This window comes from Lissotriton helveticus, chromosome 8 (genome assembly GCF_964261635.1).
Source record: "Lissotriton helveticus chromosome 8, aLisHel1.1, whole genome shotgun sequence".
NCBI lineage: Eukaryota > Metazoa > Chordata > Amphibia > Caudata > Salamandridae > Lissotriton > Lissotriton helveticus.
In genome coordinates, this window is record NC_136069.1 from 141,688,271 (window position 1) to 141,714,754 (window position 26,484).

Below are 26,484 nucleotides of genomic sequence, written 5' to 3' on the forward strand. Positions count from 1 at the left end.
CTCCCTTCTCTCTCTACCTTCATTTCGTCCCTTTTGCGCTTCTTCTGCCTTGTGCCCACTATGTAGCCTTTAGATTTAGTTTAAGATCGTGTGTACGTGCGCACGTGTGTGTGTAAGATTGTAAAACAATCACTGATGTCATATACAAGCGTTTATCTCAATGAGCCGTCCCGTAACCCACTAAGTTAAACAATAATTACTGTAATCCTAAACGCTAGGATCTGTACGACGTGAATTGAATCCCTGCATTACCAACTCTGTATTTGTCTTTCCGAAGTTGGTCAATTTAGTACCATTAAACTTGCCAGCAGTGACAAAGATTTCCTTTCACCGGGTCTCTGCCGACACCTTTGGATGTCCAGGACCTTCACAGGGGGCGCTACGGTCCCTCCCCCGGTTTCAGAATTTCATGTAAGTTGAAATAGTTCAATATGGCCTCGTACTACCTATACCCCCTCCTCCCTTGTCAAGACCCACATAACATCAAGAACAAGAGTTTCTTTGGAAAAGGGGGTCATAGATAACCCCCTGGCCGTATTTATTAACAAAACAATTAAACAATTAATAATAACAATATTTACAAAAATTACGCAGAAAACATACAATTGACATTGATAGATACAGATGTCAGATGTTTAACCTTAACATAACTCTAATACAAGTTATTCCTATCCGAATCTAAACATATCATCATTAATAATCTAAAGGCAATTACTTTTCTGCGTATCCATATTTGGGCCAACAGCAAGGTCAATAACTAGTGTCAGATCCTTATCAATTAAGCACGCCCTCCAGCTGGAGTGTGCATGCTCAGAGGGCCCTTTCACCGTGAGGGCACACCCCCCTCCCCGGTTACCCCCATACGCTCTGTAAACTATCTCCATAAGAGGCCCTTGCAGTTATGCGCCCTTTACTGGTGCCATTGTGCATGTGCGGGGTAGCAAACCAGCCTAGGAAAAGCGTAACTCCCCGCTCCTCCGCACCCATCCAGCCAAAAAGGCTGTAACTGCCCCTGGAGTTCTAGGAGGGACACTTGCCCCTCCCCCATGGGTGACCCCATTCAAGAATGGCGCCGCCCTCTAAGGACCTTAAATTTACTGCTCACTAATCATGACCTTACCGCCTGACCAAGGAATCGCACTAAAATACGGCAATATATTACCTTAAAAAAGGGGGGAAACATGTTACTGGAACATAACACAACCTACAATTGGGAACAAAATCATACATTCATAGAACCTCTGCTTTAGGGGATGGTGGGTGGGGAAATTAAATAGAAGCCTGCTAGTGAGGCTGGTTTGCTGGGAAGCGCAGATGGCAAAGAGGAAGGTTCCTCTGCTCCCCAGCCTTTTATGCACAGTTTCCACCAGACCGGTTCTAGCTGGCCTGGTGCTGGCCACTTGCGTGACCCAGAAGTGATTCTATTCACTTCTGGGTCACGACCCATTACCCTATGACCACTCATGCTGGGGGCGCCTGTCGCGTCACTGCTGTGTGCGACAGGCAAGCCCCCATGTCGTCAGGGGCCGGCAGGACCGCCATATAGGTGCAGATAGATTGTGAATTAACCTGAACTCCCCCTGTTCTTTTTTGGGGCCTACCCCCAAAGGGGAGCAGACAAAATTGGTTACCGGGATGCAGTCAAAAGGCCCCATTATTCTGCCCAGGCGTAGTTCTTTAGTAATCTTCGCTGCCACGCCTGGGTTTGTCCTAACTGAAAGTTGATTTTTGCATTCCGGTGCCCCATTATAGTCAGGTGCGGGGATCCTAAAACCATACATGAAACCTTCTTGCAGAGTCCTAGCAGTAGAATGACAAGGGTACCTGTTCAGCCAAGGAGTCATAGCCATTATGTCAATGGGTCAGTGTGCCACTTTGTGTACCCCACCTTCATTCCTGTTTACTCCCTCCCTTATCTCTATATTTCTTGAGACATTTGGACTCTGAGTGTGATGGGTTAGTGTAAATTGAGCAGGCATATTTGAATTTACACATGCCTGGCATTCTGGTGCATGTCCGCCTATTAAAATCACAGCATGTCCCTTTCTATCCTCCCCCAATACTTTGGTTATTAGCCGGGCCTGTGTTTTGGGGGGCCAAAAGGGCTGAAATGTTTGCACTGCCTGTCCCTGTTATTAGATTGCACCGTACCAAACTGATTATTGGACTTGGCTGCCTCAAAGTGGTCTAACCAGGATATTGTGCCTACCTGATCCCAGGTCATTTGTGCCTGTATGTTAGGAAATCTTTCTGCCATTACTGCCATGAATACTGAGAAACCCCTGATCCAGTTATTCAAACTCTCTTCCACCCTGAATTTTAAACACTCAGTTGCCCATTCTCTAGGGAGCATCCAATCTTTCTGTTTCTTGGCTTCATCTCTTTCCCTCTCATCCAGGAGCAAAGAAAACATGCTAACATAACTGCCTGACCATATGAGTTCTTTTACCTCACGCGTCACGTGTTTAGCCACATTCTCTTTCCCGGTGCGGGATTCGCCCACACCTAACATTGGCAGTGTCACCTGCTTACCTGCTGAAATCGCACCAGCAGGCTCCATCAACTTTTCCGTCTCCTGGCGGACCATCGGCCCGCTCTTGTTAATTTCAGACGGAGAAACTCCACTGTTTGGGTTGTGAAGAGAAGGAGTACCCTATCCCCCACTTAGCTATCCCCCAGGCGGTGATACAAACTGCGCTACCATCCTTCCTGTTTCAGTCACTGGGTCCAGCCCTATGTCTTTTGCTCCCACTGATGCTGACAATATCCCTTCTCTCCCTAACCAAGGAAGAACTGCCGCTAAATGTGGCACCAAATCAGATGGGACCGGGTTAGCGCAGGCGGGGCCATCCGTTGGTAGCCCCCCCAGGTAGTCAATGGGACCTGTGCGCCGCTGCCCACCGGAACACCCCCTCCCGGCATACCTCCCGGAGGGGCCTTTCCTGCCGGAACAACCGGTACCGGGGCAACCAAAGAAACACCTGCCAAAGGAGCCACACCCAATGGACCTCCCAGAGGGATCCCACCGCCCGTGGGGGCAGGCTGGACCGGGGCACCTAGTTGGACCCCCCTAGTGGCACTACTCCTGATGGACCAGGCACCTCCCCATCATCCCCGGGCTGAGAGACTGGCACCAGTGCTTTTGGTTTTGTACCCCCTTTCTTGGGCCTAACCCGCTTAGGGAGAGGATCTCATTCTCCCCTGGGCTTGGGAGGTACTATGGTTCGCTTGGGCCTCTCCAAAACCCCTCCTTCTACCCTCTCTCTAAGGTCCTGCCCCAGTTTATCTACTTTCTTCCATTTTTTGTCCATGGTGACCATTTTGCGCATCATCGTCTCCATCATGTATTCCATGCGCGAGCGCTTTTCCCAACGCTTCATTCTACTGGCCATTGCTGCTTCACCTAGCTGCAGATTGCGTTTGACAAAGTTGTGACTGACACCACGTGTACAATGCTATCCCCACTTATACGTTCAAACTGGCAATGGCACACAATGCAACAAAATTCCCCCACAATGTTACCAGGCCTGATACCACTGTCCAGGCCCTTACCTTATTGCTGGAGGTACACAGACCGCCCGTAAGCACCCACGCAACTGGAGCCGCGCCACACCAGCTAATTTGGGGATTAGGCGAGTACTCTAAACCCTGTGCGTCAAACAGAAGCGGTGGAGTGGAGGCCTGTCTGTGTCCCTTGAATGATACTTGTGTAGCTCCGTATCAGGCTAGTAATCAGCCTTTTTGTTCACTCTGCAGAAAGCACCAGGCAAACTATGGCAAATGAAACAACAGCGTGTTAATAATCCTTCTATTAACAGTTAAACTGCCTTAAAAAACGTTTCTGATACTGCCTATGCCTTGTAAATTGCTAAAAACATCCTGGCAAACTGTGACATATGAAACCTCAGTGTGTCAATAGCTTTCTATTATTGTTCATTTACCCACTAAAATGCTTTCAATGCTTTTATAACAACAGTCAGGCAAACCCACAGTGTGTTACTAATCCCAATGCTTTACATGCACTGTTATTGCTATTGCTATGCCTCCTCATGCGGTAATCGCTGACACGTGATGAAGAGCGCTATTACTGTGGCCCCCACACTGTGCGCTCCCCAGTCATGAAATCGCCACAATTTTTATGACCCTGTGATATCCTTACCGCGTTGTTGCTGACGTCCCCACCACGTGCCTTCCGCTAGACGGCCCGATACCTGTAAGGAGGCGCCGTACGTGCTTCCAATTCCAACGGGCCGTGCTTTGTACCGTGCAACAAGCCTGACCCGCAGCGGTCTCCTCTGGGGCCACCCGATGATCTGTGCGTAATCTCGACGGTTTGTTGCTTGCAGCGGGGCAGGTCCTCCAAGCCGCCTGGGTCTCCGCGACGCGCTGGCTCAACCTGAACTCCCGCAGTGCGGCTCTGCCCGAGCCCTTCCGCTTCGCGCCGACCTGCAGACAAAAGAAACAAGAAAGCGTAATCTCTCCCCTTCGCTGTCTCGGACTACGAAAACCACGAGAACATGTAACAAAAAATAGAGAAGAAATTAAATAGCAGCCTCCTAGCGAGGCTGGTTTGCTGGGGAGCGCAGATGACAAAGAGGAAGGTTCCTCTGCTCTCCAGCCTTTTATGCACAGTTTCCACCAGACCGGTTCTAACTGGCCTGGTGCTGGCCACTTGCGTGACCCGGAAGTGATTCTTTTCACTTCCGGGTCATGACCCATGACCCTATGACCACTCATGCTGGGGGCGCCTGTCGCGTCACTGCTGTGTGCGACAGGCACGCCCCCAGGTCGTCAGGGGCCGGCAGGACTGCCATATTCTCGGCATATCTGATGCCGGCCCTGCCTTTTTATGAGACAAGGAATACTTGGTTACACAATAGACGTGGACGAGCCAAATAAGGCTCGCGCCTGTGTCCATGCACATGCCGGGTGGCTCAAACTAAGGTCTTACTTGTCTCTCCGTGCCAAAACGAGCTGAGTTTTGGAAGGCTGTCAAGCTCATCTTCTGGTATATCGTTAAAGGCAGGAAGAGAATTTTAGGGGGTAGTTGTTAAAATAGTTTAAAAGATACACTCCCGAGGGCGTGGCCAAGATGGCGGGCTGAGAGGACGCTCTACCCGTGAGCTCCCGTGATCCCGGGGCCCTTGCACCGTTAAACATCGCTGATCTCCCCCCCGATCGAGCGGAGTTTGAAGCCAGGAGCAGGGGAGCACATAGCGGCGCCGCTCGGAGCTCAGCGCGGCCCTGCAGCACCAGCGGCGAAGCGCCGGAGTGTACCCGGAGCGGGAGATGGCTGGGGAGCCGGCCGAGAGCTGGAGAAACTGAGGCCGCCGCCTACCGGAGCTGCCGAGAGCGGAATCGGCGACGCAGCGGGGGCCTGGAGGAAGAGGACGACCCCCCGCACAAGCCCCCTGTGAGGTCCGGCGGCAGAAGCAGTGAGCGGAGCGTGCGGCGCTCAAGCCTGAGTGAGTCGGGGGAGGAGCCGGCGAAGGGCCGCTACGCCAGACCGGGGACCGGACCGGCCGGAGGGCCTGCGACTGCACACCGTCTCACGGCCCCCCTTCAGAGGTCCCATACGGGGAGAGAGACCGAGTGAGCGCCCCTCCGGGTGCGCCTGCACGTACCACAGCATATAGAGGCACGGCGGCCGGCCTTCACCCTGGACCCGGTCCCTGGTAGTCGTCTACACGGAGCCCGGGTGCTGCGCTGCGGTGGGCGTAGGGTCGCTACGCAAGCCCGTGGCCTCAACCGGATGTGGGCCTTTGGCTGCTTACCCTCCCCCCGCTGCACCGCTGCCCAGCTACTGAGGCGGGGGTTCCCCTGGTGACCCCTTCAGGACCGCGGGGCGCCCCTGGACCCCGCTTCACAAGGCACAGCGACTGTTGAGGTCGACGACGACTTGGAAGGGGACCGGCCCGTGGCGCCACTCACCCTCGAACTGTGGGGCGCGACCCCGTCTCCAGCAGGTGTGGCGCTACCGGAGTGTCGGTCCAGGAGAGCATTGGGTGGCCTGAACATGCTTTGATCGGCCCGCCGCAGGGGTGTGGATCACCTTGCCGCTGGCGCCACGCGGACTCTCCTCTCGCTCCACGGCGCTTTTGCTGCGGCCCACGCTGGAGGTGGTCCGCGATCACTCCTCACGAGTTGGCACTCTTGGTGTCCTGGGAGCCCGCAGATTGGGGTGACACTAGGCGGCGATACCCATTGGAGTGGAGTGCCGTTGAGCCCAGACCCTGCAAGACATCTCGCCCCCTGGCACTGCAACACGTCACACGGATCTTTACGGGTGTCGTGCCACCTGACGCACCCCCCCACTCTCACGATGTCAGGCAACAGAGGGGGCAAGAAAGGAGACCGTACCTTGCCGGAAATGCTGGGCAGGGGTGCCCCGAGACAGGATAGGGGTCAGCCCGCCCAAGCCCCTCGCACAGCTCCCGAGGAGCGGAGGGAGGGGAACCTCCGGTAACCAGGTCTTTCTTGGAGTCGCTGTTCAGCTCCCTCAGACAGGACTTTCAAACTCTAAAGCAGGAGGTGGCCGGTGAGGCCCGGGGGGTAAGGAGAGAGGTCGACTCCCTTGGCGAACGAGTGACTACTGTGGAGGACGCCGGCCACTCCCGAGATGAGGAGATCGCGCACCTACAGCAGGAGGTCTTGCGACTCAGGGATCAGCAGCTCGACCTCCAAGCCCACACTGAAGATCTCGAGAATAGGTCCAGGCGCAATAACATTCGAGTCCGGGGAGTCCCATCTAAAGAGGAAGGAGACGACATCGCCGCCTACCTTAGGGACCTGTTTCGTGAAATACTGGGCGAACCTGGAGACTTCCCTGTTAGAATTGACAGGGCGCACAGAGTGGGCCTGCCGCGCCGGGCCTCGGCGCCACCCCCAGATATCCTGGCCTGCCTACTGGACTTCCCTTTGAAGGAACGTATTCTTCGTGAAGCACGGCGGTAACAATCCCTGCGTTTCCGAGGTCATCAGGTGGCCCTTTTTCAGGACTTGTCGGCGATCACACTGCAAAAACGCATGGCGTTCAAAATAGCCACAGATTTCCTGCGAGAACATGACACGCAGTACTCCTGGGGCCATCCTTTTCGGCTCATTTTTCGTTGGAACAGGACTTTGCACCAACTCCGGTCCCTCCAGGATACCTGCGGAGTGCTGGGAATCTCCGCAACGGATGAAGACGCACCCACACCTCGCCGCCGGCGCGGCACTAGGGATGGCTGGCAGACGCTTCGGGGGCGGCGATCCCCACCTACGCCCCTGCGACCAGACTCACCCACTATCTGGGCGGAAATGGATAGTGCGGTACGTGAGGTGACCAGGGACACGTCGTCTGGTGAGGTGGCCCTAACGGCCTGAGCATACTCCGGGGGGAGATCGACATGGCTTCATCATCATTGCAGGTTTGGGCGTTCCAGGGATGGGGGGCGGCGGGGGGGTGTGTTGTGGCTGGACGTCCACCTAAATAACTTTCCACGGACTTGTCCGCTAGGGACCAGACTGGGACAATGGTGTTCTCTGCACAGTTGGTTGCGAGGAAGGAGGGGGAGGAGGATGGTTGGGGATCGGAGGGATGCGAAGAAGAGTTAGGGGTGGAGGGCGGAGGGAGGGGAGGGAGAGAAGGGGAAAGGTGCGGTTGGTTGTTTGCATGGGGATTCTATTTGAGGGGCAGGGACTGAGGGGTAGGGGGTGGGACGGGTTGGGTAGTTGGCGGGAAGTTCCAGGGGAGTTGAGGGGGGAGGGACGGGGACCGTACTGTATTGTTGCTGCACTTTCTCTGACCGTACACTACTTCTACACACTACTTGCACTGACACTGCCCGTCCCGGACCGTGTCTTGCTGATTGAGCTGTGCTCTTACCCGCATCGATGACAGCCCTTAAGGTCGTCACACTTAATGTGAAGGGGCTGAATAACCCTGTCAAAAGGAGAGCAGTGTTGTCCCTGCTAGAACACACGCAGGCTGATATCTGTCTTTTGCAGGAGACGCACCTTTTGGCCAGGGATTGCCAGAGGATGCGGTCCCCGAAATTTCTAACGCAGTTTTTCTCCTCCAACACCACCAAGACGGCAGGGGTGGCAATCCTGGTGTCCAGAACATTTAGAGGGGAGGTCCTACACAAAGTGGCAGAACAGAAAGGGAGGCTCCTTGCTTACAGGGTTAAACAGGGGGGTCTGGTGTTTACCATCGGCTCGATATATAGCCCCAACGAACATCAGGAGAGGTTCCTTCACTCGGCCTTGGTGGATATCGCGGCCGCCCCAGATAGACACATGATCATAGGAGGGGACCTGAATATGGTCTTCGATTCGTCCGTGGATAGATCGGCGCAGCGATACCCTCAGACGGGAGAGATCTCGCAGTCGGGCAAGGCCCAACTGGACGACCTAGATCCGCGCGATCTCTGGCACCACCTCCATCCTACCGCCCGGGACTACTCCTATTACTCGCACGCACATAAGACCTACGCCAGACTGGACCACCTTCTGGTCACAGGGCCGGTCTGTGACCTAGCCATAGCTTCGGACATAGGGGTTCTCTCGCTGTCGGATCATGCCCCCGTTAGGGGCAGTTTCCAGCTACCACCGACGTCCCCCTTGCGTGGGGTGTGGCGCCTTGGAGACACTCTTTTGCATAGGAAGGCGGTGGTGAAACGCGTACAGGAGGCGATCCGCGATTACCAGATGCACAATGATAACGCCGACACCGCCCGGGCGACACAGTGGGCTGCGCTGAAGGCTGTGCTCCGAGGTGAATTCATTGCCATCTCCTCGGCGGAGAACAGGGCCTGGCAGCACAAGAGGGGCGAACTCACCAGTAAGCCGCGCGAGTTAGAACAAGTACATCAAAGAACCGGGGCCCCCAGAGTCTGGAAGCAACTTAAGGCCGCAAGAAAACTCCTGTCAGCTTTAGACATGGACGGGGCGTAATACGCTGCGTTACGCCTGAAACATGCGTACTACACGGGCTGAGATCGATGCGGCCGACTCCTAGCGAGCAAGCTTCGAGTAGCGCACCAAAAACACTTGGTGAAGGAGCTATCGATCTCCGCTGGGGTAACAGCCACAGAGGATACCCAGATCGCAGAGGGCTTCCGCCGATTCTATGCCGAACTGTATACGAGTGAGCCCCCTTCGGCACAGGCGGAGGCAGAGTATCTAGACTTGGTTGACCTACCTTCCCTCACCCCGGAACAGGCGGAACATCTGGAGCGGGACATTCGAATTGAGGAGGTGATCACAGCCAACTCCAGGCTCAAACACAGATAAGCTCCGGGCCCCGACGGTTACACGTCCCTTTTTTATAAAACGTTCTGCCCTGAGTTAGCGCCTCTCCTTACGCGCCTCTTTAATTCATTCTCCGCGCCCGGAGCTATCCCCCCGGATCTGCTCCAGGCAACGGTGTCTGTTATCCCCAAGCCGGGGAAGGATCGGACTCAGTGCGGCTCCTACAGGCCGATTTCCCTTCTGAACGTCGACCTTAAATTGTACACTGGGATCCTGGCGGCCCGTCTGGTGCCTCATCTGCCGGGACTGGTAGACCCGGACCAAGCGGAGTTTATCCCCGGGAGGCAAACGGTGGACAATACTAAGAGAGTGGTTCATATTCTGGAGAAGGCCTCCCGAATCCCCGGGGAGAGGATGTTATTAGCAATCGACGCTGAGAAGGCCTTCGACCGGGTGCACGGGCCCTACTTGGAGAAAGTTCTGTCGAAGGTGGGCATGGGGGAGAAATTTCGCACCCTAGTATTCAACTGCTACAGATTTCCGTCTGCGGTGGTACGGGTGAACGGCTGTAGCTCTCAGAAGTTTGCGATAGAGCGGGGAACCAGACAGGGGTGCCCCTTATCACCACTGCCCTTTCCTCTCTATATGGAGCCCTTTGCCCAAAGGATACGCCAAAATCAGAATGCGACTGGCATACGGATGGGGAGATATACGCACACCATTAGCCTCTATGCAGACGACATTATATTAACGCTGGCTGACCCACAAAGGGCACTCCCTGCTTGTCTCACTGAGCTGGAGGAATTCGCCGCTTTAGCTGGCTTCAAGATGAACATGGGGAAATCTGCGGCCCTTGACGTTTCGCTGACTGCCGCCACGAGAAGCGAACTGCAGGGCCTCTTCCCCATGCACTGGTCCAGGGACTTAGTGCCATACCTGGGCATACTATTGGCACCCTCCCTACCTACTATGGTGGCCGCCAACTACGCGGCCTTAGGTAAGAAAATCAAGGAGGAGTTAGCCCGATGGAGCAAGGGCACGCTGTCTTGGCTGGGCAGAATAGCCGCAGTGAAGATGACACTCCTGCCGCAGGTGCTATATCTATTCCGCGGTCTGCCGCTCCAACCCCCGAAAGGATGGATCCGACAGACGCAAGCGGACCTTGCGCGCTTCGTCTGGCAGGGCCGCAAGCCCCGACTCAAGAGAGTCGGGAGGACTGGGCATACCGGATCTTCATAAGTATTTCCAAGCGGCACAACTACGATATCTCGTGGAGTGGAGCAGGTGGGAGTCAGATAAGCACTAGCTTTTTCAGTACCAGGCGGTTGCGGGCCGGACCTTGCAGGAGGTGCCCTTCCTGCACAGGTCTCACCGCCCCCCCAATCTGTATGCGTCCTTCGTCACGCGGGTTCCGATGAGGGTGTGGGACGCCACTAATGTTGCGCATGATCTCACTAACTTCCCCTCGCCGTTCACGCCACTGATTGGGAACCCAGACTTCCATCCCGGGATGGAGCCCGGAGCTTTCGCACATTGGCGAACTGCAAGATGCAGTGCGCTGTTCCACATGTATGGCCCGGACGGAGTCATCTCGTTTCAAGATCTCAGGCGAGAATACCTCCTACCCGAGACCGAAAGGATGCGGTAAATGCAAGTGCGTAATTGGGCACTTCAGCCGCAGGTGCGCGACTCTGCAGACAGAAAGCTCACGCCTTATGAGAAGTGGCTCGTGACGCGCACCTCGGACTCGAAACTCATCTCGGACCTATATAAGCTCCTGCAGCCTTCCTCCTTTCATATTTATAACCGGGGACGGGAACGCTGGGAACGAGAACTGGGGAGGGCCCTAAGTCACACAGAATGGGACCACATTTCCTACCGGGCACGACATTCCGCGTATCACACCGGACTCACCGAAACGTTCACTAAGGTATCCACATACTGGTATTATACACCGGAGAGACTGCATGAAAAGAACCATAACATTATGAACACTTGTTGGCGGGAATGTGGGCAGATAGGCACACTTACGCATGTTCTATGGGATTGCCCCCTGCTGTGCCCCTATTGGAAGGAGGTCTTGGACGAGATTGACTCACGCTTTGACATTGAACTGCCGCGCTTCCCAGCGTATATGTACAGGAATGTACAGGAATTTTATATAGCGCAAATCACCAAGCGGTCTCTAAGCGCTTGCTTAGGGAACCCGTCCTGGTATTCCCCTGTGAGATAACCCCGGCAGGGTATCCGCAAGGTGAAAGCCAGGCATCCCGCCGCGAGGGGCCGTTGTGGAGATTAAGCAAGCTATTGCCCAGAGTCGCAGAGTGTGAACCCGTGAATCGAGTAGGCACCGGAGCGAGAATTGTCGAGTCCATGGACATTTTAGGACTCAAGACCCCGCCGAGCCGGGAATTGAACCCTGGTCCCGGGCTGACCTCTGCTTCCAGGTCTGCCTCCTCTAACCAGTGAGCCACACTTCTCCACTGATCCACTATATCCTGTTGGGCTTGCCCAACGGGTTGATGTACCCCTTAAAATCTCGCAGGGGTAGGCAGATAGCGATTGCACTGGGCTCTGCTGTTCAGAACACACTCATTCACTGGCGCACCACCACGCTCCCCTCTACTACCGGTTGGTTGCACAGGTTGTGGCATGTACTGGGGATGGAGAAGTTGTCGCTTATGGTGGCGGCAGAGATGGAAAAGTTTCATGACCTGTGGCAGCCGTTCCACTCCTTACTAGTAACAGAATTTAGAGAACTCACGTGCCCACGATATCTCCGATTGTTGAGATTGACGTCTCCGGCGACTCCAATTGATCAATGAGTCTGAGATTGTGGTCGGAAGAGAGGGAAGGGCGAACTAAGAAGGGTGACACGGGAAGGTGACTTTGGCACGGTACGGGGGGAGGGCAGGTGGGGTACCGGAGGGAGGGGGAAGGGGGGGAGTTTGAAATGGGGTTGTTTGTTTTTAAGGTGTTGTTGCCGTATACGCACCCAGCGCCACGCTCTGATGGACATCGCAATAGCAGAGCTTTGCGCGCTGGTTGCGCTCCTGTATAGCGATACCATGGCACTGACCCTTTGAGACAACTGTTTTCATTTGTTTGTACTGTCTTCAAATAAAATACTTTAAACGTAAAAGATACACTCCCTTCGTTCTTTCCCAGCTCGCCATTGCACAGGGGCTGGTTGGTGCGCAGGCATTTGCCAAGCGAGGTGGTATGCCGCCCGAGCAGCTATCGCTAATTGCCTGGACTACTAGGATTGAGTCTAAGATCACAACGCAGACTACTGGGAATTTGAGGCATGGTACTCGCATTTTCTTCATGGGACTCTAACCACCAGCCCTATTGGAGCTAAAAGGGACTGCCATCTCCCAAGGGGCCTGCGCCAGCACTAAAGTTCAGTCGCTGAGGCCCAAGCGTGCGGGAAAGGGTTATGGGGGCGAGAGAACACAGTAATATATTACAATAGATATGTGAGAGAGAAAAAAGCAAAAACAATAGAAAGAGAAAGATGAGTGGGAAAGTAAGAAAAAACAAGTGTCTTGCTGTACATTCTTGACTCCACTGTTTTTCCTGCCTAAGCTCTGTAAATATATTGCTATCATCCTGGCAGTAGGGGTGGAGCGGTGTGCGGCAGAGGTGTGAGATAAGGGATGATAACACTTTAATCTGATCCTAAGCCAGCAGTGCACGATGAAACTGTTCGATGGAATCTGAAACAAACTCTTTCCTTTTCAATTTTGCTCTGTTCTGGGCTCCATTAAGAGTGGGTCACAGCCGGGAGCACGTTTATGCACATTCAGAGGTGTCTCAGGAGGGTGCCTGGAGATCCCACGTTGCTGAATTCTTCTCCTGCTCCTCGCACTACAGGGTGCCATTTAACACTTGTCTGCTTTCATATTGTCTGTGATAACACGAAGGTTAAGGCATTAGGAGCAAAAAAAATCCTTAATTAAGTAAGAATCTCACCAGTAAATTGGAGTCTGTAAGTTGCCATATGCGGCCCTCAAAAGAAAGGCTTTTACAAGCAACTTTAAGAATCCTTGCAATGTTTTGAAGCGCATGTCTGAACGTAGAGAGGGCATTTCAAACAGTCTTTGAATCTTTGAAACGCATGCCTCAGATCTTCAAGCATTAGTTATTCCCTGACACCACTCCACTGTTTTATATAGCACAGACATGGCCGAGGACATTACAGCAGGTCTCAAGAGAAATTTGCACGAGGCTCATTTACAATTAATTCAGTAATTGCAGCGCTCAATAACATTGTAACACTTCCAACCAATCCTGCTTTTAACAAGTAGCACTGAGCATTCTCGGAATTTTAGTTTTGAATTTGCCATTATGAGTACTGGATTGACTATCTAAGCAAGCAAAATTATATTGACTAGGGGGAACATGAATCTGTTTTATTAGATCACAAATAAAATACGTAGGCGTTCGAAAAATACATTTCTCATTTAATAGTTTATTGATATATTTTTACATGACATACTTAGCATGCCACTGCACCAGCTCAAATAATGTCAGGCACGCCCCAGAATTCACATGATAATATTTTTGTTGGTAATCATTGGTAGGAGTAGGTCCTTGTTGGCCAGGTTGTCACAAGGGGTGGGACCACCATTAAGGTGAATGCATGAGGGAGGGCTCTGTGAGAAAGTGATCAGTGTGAAGTGAGGGATATCTTAAACTAGCCTCTGATATTCTTAGAACAAGTTTAATAGTGAATAGTGAAATGGTAACAGTTCTAAGTAAAAACAGTGGTGCTATCTGTGAAGTCGCCATGTACCAAGATAGCAGATAACAGGGTGAGCTTGTGTTCACGCTCATACATTCAATCCAGATCCCTGGCAGGGCTTTTCCCATGAATCTTCTGGCTTGCCCGCCTCCATTACATCATCACCCACCGCCACTATTCATGCTAAATACACTCTAATTTTCAAACTAATACACAGGATTTGCAGCAACTCCTTCATACCTAAGCAACGCAACGTGCTCTCCTTCTGTGGCTAGCTTAACATGGGTACATAGACTTTCCAATTTCTATCCTCATCCTTGTACAGTCTTCTAATCATTTAACACTTCCCTCTGCTCTTTTAGCACTTGTAGAAACGAGGATATGAATCCCTCCAGGGGTCTTGAATCTACGACTGGGAAAGTAGAGACTACGGACAAAATGGCAGAATAGCAACAATACAGAAAAAAACAGGACACTCATTCTACAGCGCCGAATCCCTACCCCCCTCCTCTCCCCACCCCCCATCCCAGCTATGGTAACTCTAGGTGAGATAAGGTTTAGGTTGTGGATAATCCTCATCTGATCTTGGCATCAGGTTATATCTTCATCTGTATACATTAATCTCACACCTCTACAAACAGCCCTGCTGTGCTCAGGGGGAAAATATATGAATAATCTGAGTCTTTTTGGTCCTGAGGAACCCCCTGATCCACAGGACATTTAAAGTAGTGGCAGAAAGTGTTGCTTATTAGGTAATTAGGCATAGAGAGGCCTGATAGCCCAGGCATAATGTTTTATTCTTGTAAACAATAAATATGTTTTCTTTAAAATTTTCTTAATATTTTTAACACATCCAAGACCTCTGAGGGATTAATTCCATTGTTTCTATGTGAATTACAGGTATCTCAAGCAGTTAACATTTTCAGAAAGTGCTTTTGGAGAGCCACCCTAACAACAAACGTTGCTGGTGAGGAGTGATCCATACAAAGAAGATGCCACCATGTGTGGGTGAGAGGCCAACGTGAGAGATCCAACAGGATCATAACAGACTTGAGTGAGGTAGGACATTTCTAATACTCCTCTGTGAGGGCTGCCATTGTTCATGTTAAGTTACATTGCAACTTCGTTAGCACCATTTTTCACCCTGCTCATGTAGCTCGTGTCTACAGTAGCTGTGGCTTTTATTTGCCATGATTGGCTGATACTTTGTATTCTAGTGCGATGAGCTGTCTGATGTTGGGCAGGTAGGAGACAGTTGGTATTGGTAAGCAATCTGTTACCATTCATAGAACTGGGTGTATCATTACTGCACTGATGCATAACAAGGTTAGTAGGGGTTATTGGAATCATTATACCCTAACTGTGTCTTTGAACTGTTGTTGATTTGTCTGTGCATGCCTGGTGTTGTATGTTTTCCCCCATTTTGCATTTTCTCTTCAGTGCCTTGCTCTTCGAGGCTCTGCATTGTGGATGAAAAGAGTCAATCATTTTAAAAAAAGTTTTATAACCTGTGTTGATGTTGAAACACTGTATGTTTTGTGTGAACTGGTTCTTTTCTTGGTCTTACATTCTGTAGGGTGTGTGGGACATAACTTGAAGTTGTTATCTGGTTATGTGGCTTCTTGAGCATGCCAAAATTGGGAAAATGGTGCTCCATTGTGCGTACTGTTTGGTTATATAGTCTCAAAGGTGTCTATGGGTTTGTGGTAGATCTTTTCTAGAACTTTGATGTCCTCTGATTTGCTTCATTGAAGGAAGATTAGGCAAATGTAATTTTTGCATTTATGTGTGCTCCCATTCGAAGTATTTTTACTTGTTTGATCGGTTTCTACTTTTTTATGTTTTCATATGCTGTTATGCTTTTGTTTCATCCCTTGCTGATGTCGTCAAGCGACAATTTAATGTGGAATGACGCTTTAAGTACAGTATAGATAAATACATGGGATAATTAATTGTATGATAGAGAGATTTGCTGAATCCATTGCTTCTTAAAGCAAAGTTTAACACTGCATACATATACAACCACCCTAGGAAAACTGAACATAATATAGGGATATTTGTCTTTAGATGATAAAATGGTGCTTAAAAATACATTGTCCTATGAGGATATATTTTCGATTACAGATAGGTTGCAGCCTTTACTTTACCTATCTATGTAAGTGGAGGGCAGGCAGTGGCTGGCTCACCTCATGACACACTGTGATGGAAGTCAGAGCACCAGCTATGGTGTCATGGTACATATATAGTGACAGTGTGTGACCCGGTGAGGTCAAACACCAGATGCCCACAGGCTCATTGCTGAGGTCGGGCATCCCCCCATCTCAGGAAGCATTCTCACAAGTATGCCTGCAGCGCATGTCACTTGCAGTCAAACAAGGACACTTTACCAGTCCCTCCTGCTGTTTAGGCTTTTTTTTCTTTAGTGCCAGTACATGTATTTGTTATTCTTTATGACTCCCTTTGAAGTTGGGATTCCAAGGGGAATCTAAAACCGGCCAGATGTTCCTGTTGCTGAAGTTACACAGACAGGGCGGATTACATTTAACTGAAGGTTAACCGAGAACCATTTCAGCTCGAACATTTAAATTTGATCAGCTGTATTTATTCCTTCCCACATACTGCCTGCCTGAAGCATGTAGACCTCGTTTAGAGATGTAGTGTTACCGATAAATCTAAATACGTTACCTGGGATTGACTTCTTTATATATTTCCTATCATGCTCGTTGCATTATAGTCCAGAATAATATTTCTCACATGAGCCATATCATTCAGCAGCCAGGTAGACTCCATGAATCTTTGCCCACCTGCTTGCTTCCAAAAAGTATTCTGTTTTTTTCTTGTTATGCATGATTGTGCATATAACACTGTGTGCAAGAGTAAGTATATCAGTGACTCAAATACAAAAGTGGTCGCATAAAGTGGTCGCTATTTGTGCATAGACTTTTGTGAGCCAACCTATGTACTAATCAAATCAAAAATCAAATCAGTAAATTTATAAAGCGCGCTACTCACCCGTAAGGGTCTCAAGGCGCTGAGGGGGGGGGGGGGCTCGAACAGCCAGGTCTTGAGTAGTTTCCTGAAGGAGAGATGGTCGCGGGTCAGCCGTAGGTGAGTGGGGAGGGTGTTCCATGTCTTCGCTGCCAGGTAGGAGAAGGATCTTCCTCCGACGGTGGGTTTCCGAAAACGTGGGACGGAAGCCAGGGCGAGGCTGGCGGATCGGAGCTGGCGGGTGGGTGTGTAGAATGTGAGGCGGCTGTTGAGGTACTTCGGGCCCATGTCGTGGAGAGCCTTGTGTGCGTAGGTGAGGAGTCTGAAGTGATCCTCTTGTTGACGGGGAGCCAGTGAAGGTCTTTCAGGTGGGCAGTGATGTGGCTGCGGCGAGGGATGTCCAGGATGAGCCGTGCTGAGGCGTTCTGGATGCACTGAAGTATTTTCTGGAGTTTGGCTGTGGTTCCAGCGTAGAGGGTGTTCCCGTAGTCCAGGCGGCTGGTGACGAGGGCCTGGGTGACCGTCTTCCTGGTTTCGGTGGGGATGCGCAGGGTGTTGAAACAGGATGATGAGACGGCGTTGACTTGCTTGGTCATCGTGAGGGAGGAGTCCAGGATGAAGCCCAGGTTGCGTGCGTGGTTCGTAGGCTTGGGTGCGCTGCCCAGGGCAGGGGGCCACCATGAGTCGTCCCAGATGGAGGGAGATGGTCCGAGGATGAGGACTTCCGTCTTGTCTGAGTTCAGTTTCAGACGGCTGATCTTCATCCATTCTGCGACGTCTTTCATTCTTTCCTGAAGGTTGGCTGTGGCGGTGGCGGGGTCGTTGGTGAGGGAGAGGATCAGTTGGGTGTCGTCGGCGTAGGAGATGATGTTGAGGTTGTGTTGGCGGGCGATGGCTGCGAGGGGGCTCATGTAGACGTTGAAGAGGGTGGGGCTGAGTAAGGATCCCTGTGGGACGCCGCAGATGACTTCAGTGGCCGCGGATCGGAACGGGGGGAGGCGGACTCTCTGGGTTCTTCCGGCGAGGAACGAGATGATCCACTCCAGTGCCGCTCCTTGGATTCCGGTGTTGCTGAGGCATTGTATCAGGGTGCGGTGGCATACGGTGTCGAAGGTTGCTGAGAGGTCAAGGAGGATGAGGGCCGCCGTTTCCCCGTTGTTGAGCAGGGACCTGATGACGTCGGTGGCTGCGATGAGGGTGGTCTCGGTGCTGTGGTTTGCTCGGAAACCGGACTGTGAGGGGTCGAGGGATCCGTTGGTCTCGAGGAAGGCGGAGAGTTGTCTGTTGACGGTATTCTCGATGACTTTGGCTGGAAAGGGGAGGAGCGAGATGGGGCGGAAGTTCTTTAGGTCCGCGGTGGGTTTCTTCAGGAGGGCGCTCAGCTCGGCATGTTTCCAGCTCTCCGGGAAGGTGGCGGATGCGAAGGAGCTGTTGATGATGTTCCGGAGCTGGGTTGCGATGATGGAGTCGGCTTTGTTGAAGATGTGGTGTGGGCAGGGGTCGGTGGGGGAGCCGGAGTGGATGGTGTTCATCATGCGGGTGGTGTCTTCAGTGCTGACAGGGGTCCTGTTGCAGAGGGTGGTGGTGGGGGGCGCTGGTTCGATGGTTGAGTGCGTGGTCGGTGTGCCGAAGCTGTTGTGTATTTTGGCAATCTTGCTGTGAAAGAACGAGGCGAGTGAGTCGCAGAGGTCTTGCGAGGGTGTGATGTCGTTGTTGCAGGCGCTGGGGTTGGAGAGCTCTTTGACGATGCTGAAGAGTTCCTTGCTGTTGTGGGTGTTGTTGTCCAGTCGTTCTCTGAATGTTGTCTTCTTGGTGGTGCGGATCAGCTGGTGGTGTTGTGGGTGGCGTTCTTGAGGGCTGTCATGTTCTCTGCTTTCTGGTCGTGGCGCCAGGCTTTCTCGAGGGTGCGGCAGGTTTTCTTGGAATTTTTGAGGTCGTTGGTAAACCACAAGGCTTTCCTGCTGCCGGGTCTGCTGGGAGGATTCTTCAGTGGTGCGAGTACGTCGGCGCAGTCGGTGAGCCACTGTGTGAAGTTGCGGGCTGCTTCGTCGGGGTCCGTCGTGTTGGTGGGCAGGTTCTGGCTGAGGGAGGTGGTGAGCTGGTCGGCGGTGATCTTGCTCCATCTTCTGCGGGGAACCTGTTGCGGCTGGTGGTGTGTCGTGGTTCTCCTGAAGTTGAAGTGGACGCAGCTGTGATCTGTCCAGTGTAGTCCGGTGGAGTGGCTGAAGGAGATGTGCTTGCTGGAGGAGAAGACGGGGTCAAGCGTGTGACCGGCGTAGTGGGTGGGGGTGTTCACCAGTTGCCTGAGTCCGAGGTTGGCGAGGTTGTCCAGCAGGTCGGAGGTGTTGCAGTCCTTGTTGTTCTCCAGGTGGAAGTTGAGGTCCCCCGGGAGGATGTAGTCCGTGGAGGTGAGGGCGTGTGGACTGACGAAGTCTGCGATGGCTTCGCTGAATTGTGTGCGTGGTCTCGGGGGTCTGTAGATGAGGGTGCCTCTGAGGGTGGTCTTGGTGTCTGTGTGGATCTGGAAGTGAAAGTGTTCGGCGGCGGTGAGGGTCTCGTCGGAGTTGGTCGTGATGCGGATGGTGTTTCTGTGGACGATGGAGATGCCTCCTCCGGTTTGGTTGACGCGGTCTCTCCGGGTGATCTTGTAGCCATCCGGTATGGCTATGGCGATGTCGGGGGCTGATGAGGCATTCATCCAGGTTTCCGTGAGGAAGGCCATGTCTGGTGAGGTTGTGTCGAGGAGGTTCCAGAGTTCGACGGTGTGCCTGTGGACGGAGCGGGTGTTGAGCAGGATGCACTTGAGGTGGTTGTTGCTGGTGCTCGGCTTGGCGGGTGCGGTGCAGGTTCGGAGGCAGGTGAATTGGCAGGCTTGGCAGGTGAAGGGTCCGTGGGTGCGTTTCAGGGTGGCTCGGTAGCAGGCGGGGTTTCGGCCGGTGTTGAGTGCGTGGAGGGTGGGGGCGTCGTAGGTCCGTCGGGTGCGCTGGCATTGTCGAGGACCAGGGGTCCTGGCGCTGGGCGCGGTCCAGTCTCGGACGGGCGTAGACGGGCTTGCCTTTGGCGTGCCTTCGGCGCACAATCGCCGCACCCGCTGCGCGTGAATAGGTCGGGTCACAAAATTCGGAATCTTAGTGGGCAGCAGTCCAAACTGGCTCATCAGTACTTAGGAGGTAGGTCTCAAATTGCGACTCACTATGATCGCATTCCATCACAGGAATGGTGGCCTCCTAGAGTCAGAAGACCACCCCGTCTCCGATCATTATTAAGTAAAATTACCTTTTTAAAAAAAAATGCTTAAATGCAGCCTCCTTTCCTTTAAGGAGATGGAGCAGCTTTTAAAAAGGCCACTGCGTACTCCTCAACAAAATGTATTTGCATTCAGAAAGGTGAAGGGATCTCAGCGGGACCCCTTCCCTTTTGTGAATGTGTTACCACCCCAATTAAGGAGTGGGTGACTTTTCTATGTTTTCCAAACAGAGATTGGCCACAAAACACTGTTGCCCTATACGCCCCCTTTCCAAATAGTCATCTGTTAGACCTTTTTGATACGATTTTCGATTCCGTAACCTGTTAACGAGCTGAAAAATTGGTTTAGTACATTTAAAATAGCCAATTTTCAGTCACCAACCCTGTGGTTTTATGAATTGCTGGCTTTATAAAGCAAAATTGCTTTGCACAGATGGCCCTTAGCTCTAATTTGAACAGTTGTGCTAAATTTCACTTGCTGATTTACTGTGGAGGATATTTTTTTATCACTATGCATATATTCCACATTTATTTTAGCAAAGTTTGGATGAAGGATGGTTGGGGTGGCTCCAAGAGTCAGCTGTGGAACACTTGGTGGCAACTAGAAAATGAGAGTTTCCATACTGGACCTCAAAATGTATTAGACTGTATCATTCTGTGTCTCCCTATAAGTAGCAGTACATCATAAGGGACAGTAAAACCGGTACATCATGTTTTGTTGTGGATCTTTTGTCATTCTCACCAAATATACCATAATGAGGAAGCATAGTAGCCTTTCTCTCATCCAGTACCGTCAGCAACACAGTTTGCATGCACCCTATCTCGTTTGCGTACATTGTGATGATTTGGCCGTTCTGGTCCAAATATAGGACTGAGAGACTGCATGCAATAGAGTGTCTCCCAAGCTGAATTTCACAAGCACTTGTGTACTGTTGTTTACAAGGTGCATTCTGTTTTCCCAGGAATGCATGCAGTTATGACACTGTCTGATGGGAATTCCTCATGAGAATAAGCTCTCAGCCAGTCTTAGTGAACTATAACTCTCTGCTTTAACTAAGAGCTTTCCAATTCAGAATCAAATTTGTGCATGTTTGTGCTTTTTTTCTTTTAGTTAAGTCAAAGTACAGCTTACCATTCCCAAAGTCTTTCTCTTGCCTTTGCTACATATTTGACATAGAGCACTTAAGGCTTCACATGAAAAAGGACAGGAGGAGACTTGGTTTTGCGAGGATCAATACTATAGTCTTTATTTCCAAGAATATGGGTAAGCAGTTGGAAAGAAGACATGTTATATACTGTCATAGCCATCGCCCCATACTTACTTAGGAGACATCGAAAAGTGTCCCCTGTTTGGGATTATGGGCCAGCCAAAGTAACATAAAACATTCATGGGAGGTTATACTACTTCTATGGGCACCTACAGCCTACCTCTTAATAAGGAAACCAGTAAAATAATGGAGAATTTTCTCAAGCAAACACTTATTTCATAATACCTGGGATCTACAAGACCCACCCTGAGTTGGGAGATAATCAGCTAACTCGATGAGGACACCAAGTAATCACTTGAAGTACTGTAGATTGTAAAATAATTTTAAGGGATATTTCTAACCGCAGATTCCTCACCTTAGGCTATCCTCCAGGTGTTAGGCTGAAAATAAACTATTTTGTAACAGTACTCTTGCATGCTGCCAAATGGCATTGTCTGGCTTTGCGCTGGCTCTTCTGCTCCCCGGAAGTGATGGAGTTGAGCCAGATATAAGCGCAACCCTTGCAAACAAATCTCAGTTCTTTTTTTTACACTCCTTCCGTGTTGGAAGTTGTTTGATGATTCCAAACATTTTTACACTGTGCTAGGGAACAATGTCCCCACCAAAAACAACAGGTTTCAAGGACGACTGTCAGAGACCCGTCCAAGGTGTGCCTTTGGTGCCGGTGCTCCTGGTGCAACTTAAAGTGCGTGATAAATACACCAGAAGGTGATTCATGACCAGGAGACAAAGTTGTATGTCTGCTAACACAAGAAAAAGTTGGTGCCTTCACACAGATCCCACTCCTGTTCCAAGTCATGAGCCTGGTCTTGAGCTCGATCATTTGCCCATTCCTGTGAGCTCTCCATTGCCCACTAAAAGTTTTCTTATGAGATGAAGTCCAAGCACAAGCATAAAAAAGCAAAGCAGGACTCATCTCATCACACTGACTCCAAAGAGAAGGCACATTGACATCAGGATGTTATTTCCACTCCATTGAACCTTCAATTAGTACTATCGCACCCTAAGTTTCTTGAACCGTCAACACCCCTGTAGATCAAGGTCTTCAAAGAAGCTGTGCTGCAAAATTTCTGTGGAATGCCAGCTTCCTCAGTTACACCTTCAGGCTCCAAGGAGCAAAATGAGCCTCCAGTCTTGTTACCGCCAACAAGTATTTCCTCAGTGCCAAATGTCCCCTAAGAACCAGTTACTCGGCCTGTAACAACAATGGTAGAGACTTACACCCATGTCCCAAAATACATGCTGGTTCTTGACATCTTGGCACCATTGCCAAGGCCGCTGGTGGATGATCTGGTGCCTACGTCCATGTCGGATTATGACCCGAAGTCAGCTTGAGCTCGACTGATGTTGTGCTGTGAGATTACAAAAACTCAATTTGTTGTTATGCACCCAGATTCTAACCCTGTGCCTGTTCCCATTGAAGCTATCAGCAGAACCTCCATTCGTTTTTTGGCTCTGACTCTCCTTCTTTGCCAGAGCCAGGTGCTCCTCAAGAAGAAAGGACCCCTATATGCCTTCCTTTTACTATCTGTCCTCCTTCATGTTCTGAAGAACATCATGACTTACTGGTCTCAAGACATCCTGGTGGCTCTGGATTGGTCCAGGAGAGTGTGGTACCTGGAACTTCTGACTATCTGCATCTCTCCTCCGATCAAGCTACCCCTTTGTTAGGACCTCCTATCTGAGTAGCAGTGAGGGTCATCCATCCAAATCTATGCAACCTACAGTTCCATGAGTGGATATTGAGCAGTGGCAATTAACTGCTTTCAATCTACCACCTAATGTGGTAGATGTCATTCTCAACGCAAGATGTCCATCCATGAAACTGATTTGTTCCGGGTGCTGTGGCAAATTTGTAGCCTGTTGGGTTGCTCATGCAACTGACCTTTTAAAGCCAAGGCTGTTGGACGTTCTTTTGTTTATTTTATCTTCAGCCCAGTAATGCCTTGGACATTGTAAAAAACTATTTGTGGAGCCTTTTTTCATTTGCTGGACCAAGGATGATTCTTCAATCCACCTATTGTGATGTGATTTATTAAATGTTTAACATACATATCCCCCCACAAGTTATGTGTAATGCTACAATGCGAGTGTAACTCACCATGTGTACAGCTTTTGAGCTTCTGCAAAGATGCTCCTTGTATATCTTGACCTTGAAGACTGTCTAACTCAATGCAGTTACATCAACGCTTTGCATGAGTGAACTGCAGACACTGCCTGTGCAACTCTTTTACACCATGTTTTTCCAAAGAAATTGGACCTGAGGACTCGAGTGGCCTTCTCATGAAAAGTTGTCAATCCCTTCCATTTTGGGCAGTTCAACCTTCTGCTAGCATCATTTGTTCCCCCTAACCCCTCAAAAGAGGAGGAGGTGCTTCATAGGTTGGACCCCAAAATAGGCTCCAAACATTTACAAAGCTCATACTAAGGTTCACTGTGTGGATGATTAGCTTTTTGGCGGCTTCTCTGGAGAAAAGAAATGGAAGGCTGTGCAGAAGAGTACTTTGTTGAATTCGATAGTCCTCTGCATGGTGATCTGCTACGCACGAACCAAGAAGGATCCCCTGGAAGGTGTGATGACGCATTCCACAAAATCCAAGGCCACTACCCTTCCCTTGGTGCGAGGGGTGCCTATCCTTGATACCTTTCATACTGCAACATGTGTGTCGGTACATGTGTTCAGAAAGCACTACTGCCTTGATAGTTAAGTCTGGTGGGAAGGACACAGCCCGCTCAGTTTTGCAAGACCATTTCAGCTGACTCCATTCCATAGACTGTCCTCTTTAAGGGGCAGTTAGCACTGTGGTATCTTTTCTAAGTTGAGGAATCTGCAGTTAGAAGTTTCCATCAGTTACAAGTTACTGGTGTATTCCTTACTGCACTCCCAACTCCTCCTTCTGTGGAGTGGCATCCCTTTAACATCTCGAAAAGGTCTTAAGTTAGTTCTCAGCACACTGTCACCAAAAAATGTTCACGCATGGTGTCCAAGGGTGTGAAAAAGGAAAAGACAAGAAGCTGATGTCAGCGTGCATGGGTAGAGGTATATGTGGCATCACTTTGCAACTTCTGGGGTGGTAAAGAGCTAGTGCAGAGCTGCACGATATCATTTAGTAGCGTGTGGGAACACTGCTACAAAATTCTGCTTGTTCAGTCTGGTCTCTGGGAATATTATAAAATGAGAAATCTGCAGTTAGATACATTATTCAACAGAAATAGCATTACCAATAGTGCAACAAGATAAGTAACTTGTTTGTTTTGCAGCTGTTTTGAGAGGGACCTCTTGTAACAACTAGAGGTACTGCAAGTTTAGAATCTCTTGCCAGTCTAATAAAAAATACATAGGGGCTTATTTACCAGAGGCCTGTGCCACCGGAGCGTAACATTTTTGACGATCTGGTGGCGCAGGCCTCTCAATCTTATCTATGGGGCGCAGCAAAGCCACCCTGCATGGCTTTGCATGGCCTCATAGCTATGGCGTTAGGCAAGGCAGTACAAAGCATTGAAATGCCTTACTCTGCGCCAAGGAGGCGTTCCATGAACACTGTGGTGGGTGTTCCCTCACAACACCAATGGATTTTGACTTAGCCCCAGATTTACAAAATCCCGTAAGCCTGAGGCAGCGCTAAAACCTCATGCCTCCCCATAGCAGGCATAACAAGGAGAAATATTTCATTTCTTATTTTTGGCACTTTCCATGTGTTCGGCATTCTACAGCACACAGAGAATGAGGAAAACAACGCCATGGATTGCTTTTGTGCAGGAAGGTGCCGCTTGCTGCACAAAAACTATCCTGCCAACAACACAGATACCCTTGCAGTGCCTGCGTTGGCGCTAGGAACTCGTTTTTAGGCCTGTGCTGGGGAAAAGGACGGGAATGCACCTTATTTGTAAATACAGTGCATTCCTGCCCTCTCAAATCGGCATAGAACAGCACAGCAAAAAGACTTGCGGCACTGCCCTACACCATTTTTTTGTATTTTACCGAGTGGCAGTCTCCACTCTGTAGTTATAATTAGGACTACGTTTCCATAGCAAATGGCCTTTTTGGTTTGTTAATAATTTTGACGAACCTCACAGCATTTTCCCAAAAAGTGCTCTTTTTTCCTCAGCTTCTGTTTTTGAAAGTTTCAGGGTGATCTTGTCAAGCAGGGGCTGAGAAAAAGGAAGAGTTCCAAAATGCAATTTCCCCATGCAGTTTCCTTAGGGATTTTTTGTAAAGGGCTACAGCCAAAACGGCGCAACAGAATTCCACCAAATGTGTCAGAAAGCTAGAGCATGGTCCATAAAGGGTGCTTTTTGTGATTTGATGTAAATCCATTCAGTAGTTTTTGAGAAATTAAGGTTAAAAAAGTTTGTATAGCTGGACAGTTGGGGCTGCGAAAGGCTCACAAGTGTCCTGCGGACAAAGGGCATGTGCTGTGGGGCATGGCGTAACATATGGTAATAAAATATTAATTTATGTTAACAAACTCTAGATTTTCAAGCAAAAGTTAAAGTAGCATTAAAGTTAGGTTTGGTAATATTATCTGAATTTGCATTATTAAAAACCGTCGAAATTTACTGAAAAAAAGAAAAGTTAAAGGAACGTTATAGTTAGGTGAAAGTGTCAGTTAAAACATACCATTTTAAACTAACAAAACCACTGAAAATAACTAGTTATAGCTCAAGTAACGATAGTTTGTGCCCTGAATTAACTATAAATCGCGTCCACGCCATGCACTGCTAATTACCTCACTTATTACATCACTCATGACATGTTCTGTTATACCATTGATAACATCAGTGAAACACCTGAAATTACATAATTGATGACACCACTGTTTATGGTGGAGGTGTGAGTTATAGTTAATTTCAGACACAAGTTATAGTTACTTGAGATAAACTATAACTTGTCAATTTCTGACCTTTTGTTTGTTTAAAATAGATAAATCACCACTCTGACTGAAGGTAAAGTGCACACGGAGATGTGTAACTGCTGCGAACGCTCTCACCCCAGGGGAA

The 26,484-nt window shown here is 50.2% G+C and overlaps 1 protein-coding gene across 14 annotated transcripts in view; it reads left to right on the top strand.

Moving 5' to 3' along the window:
- Nucleotides 1-26,484, top strand: part of ZBTB20 (zinc finger and BTB domain containing 20) — a 2,277,743-nt gene that overhangs the window by 617,196 nt on the left and 1,634,063 nt on the right. For all 14 annotated transcript variants that reach the window (XM_078656729.1, XM_078656731.1, XM_078656734.1 and 11 more), the window contains exon 3: nucleotides 14,882-15,040. The gene's annotated coding sequence lies outside the window, so the exon portion shown is untranslated. The remainder of the gene's footprint in view (nucleotides 1-14,881; nucleotides 15,041-26,484) is intronic.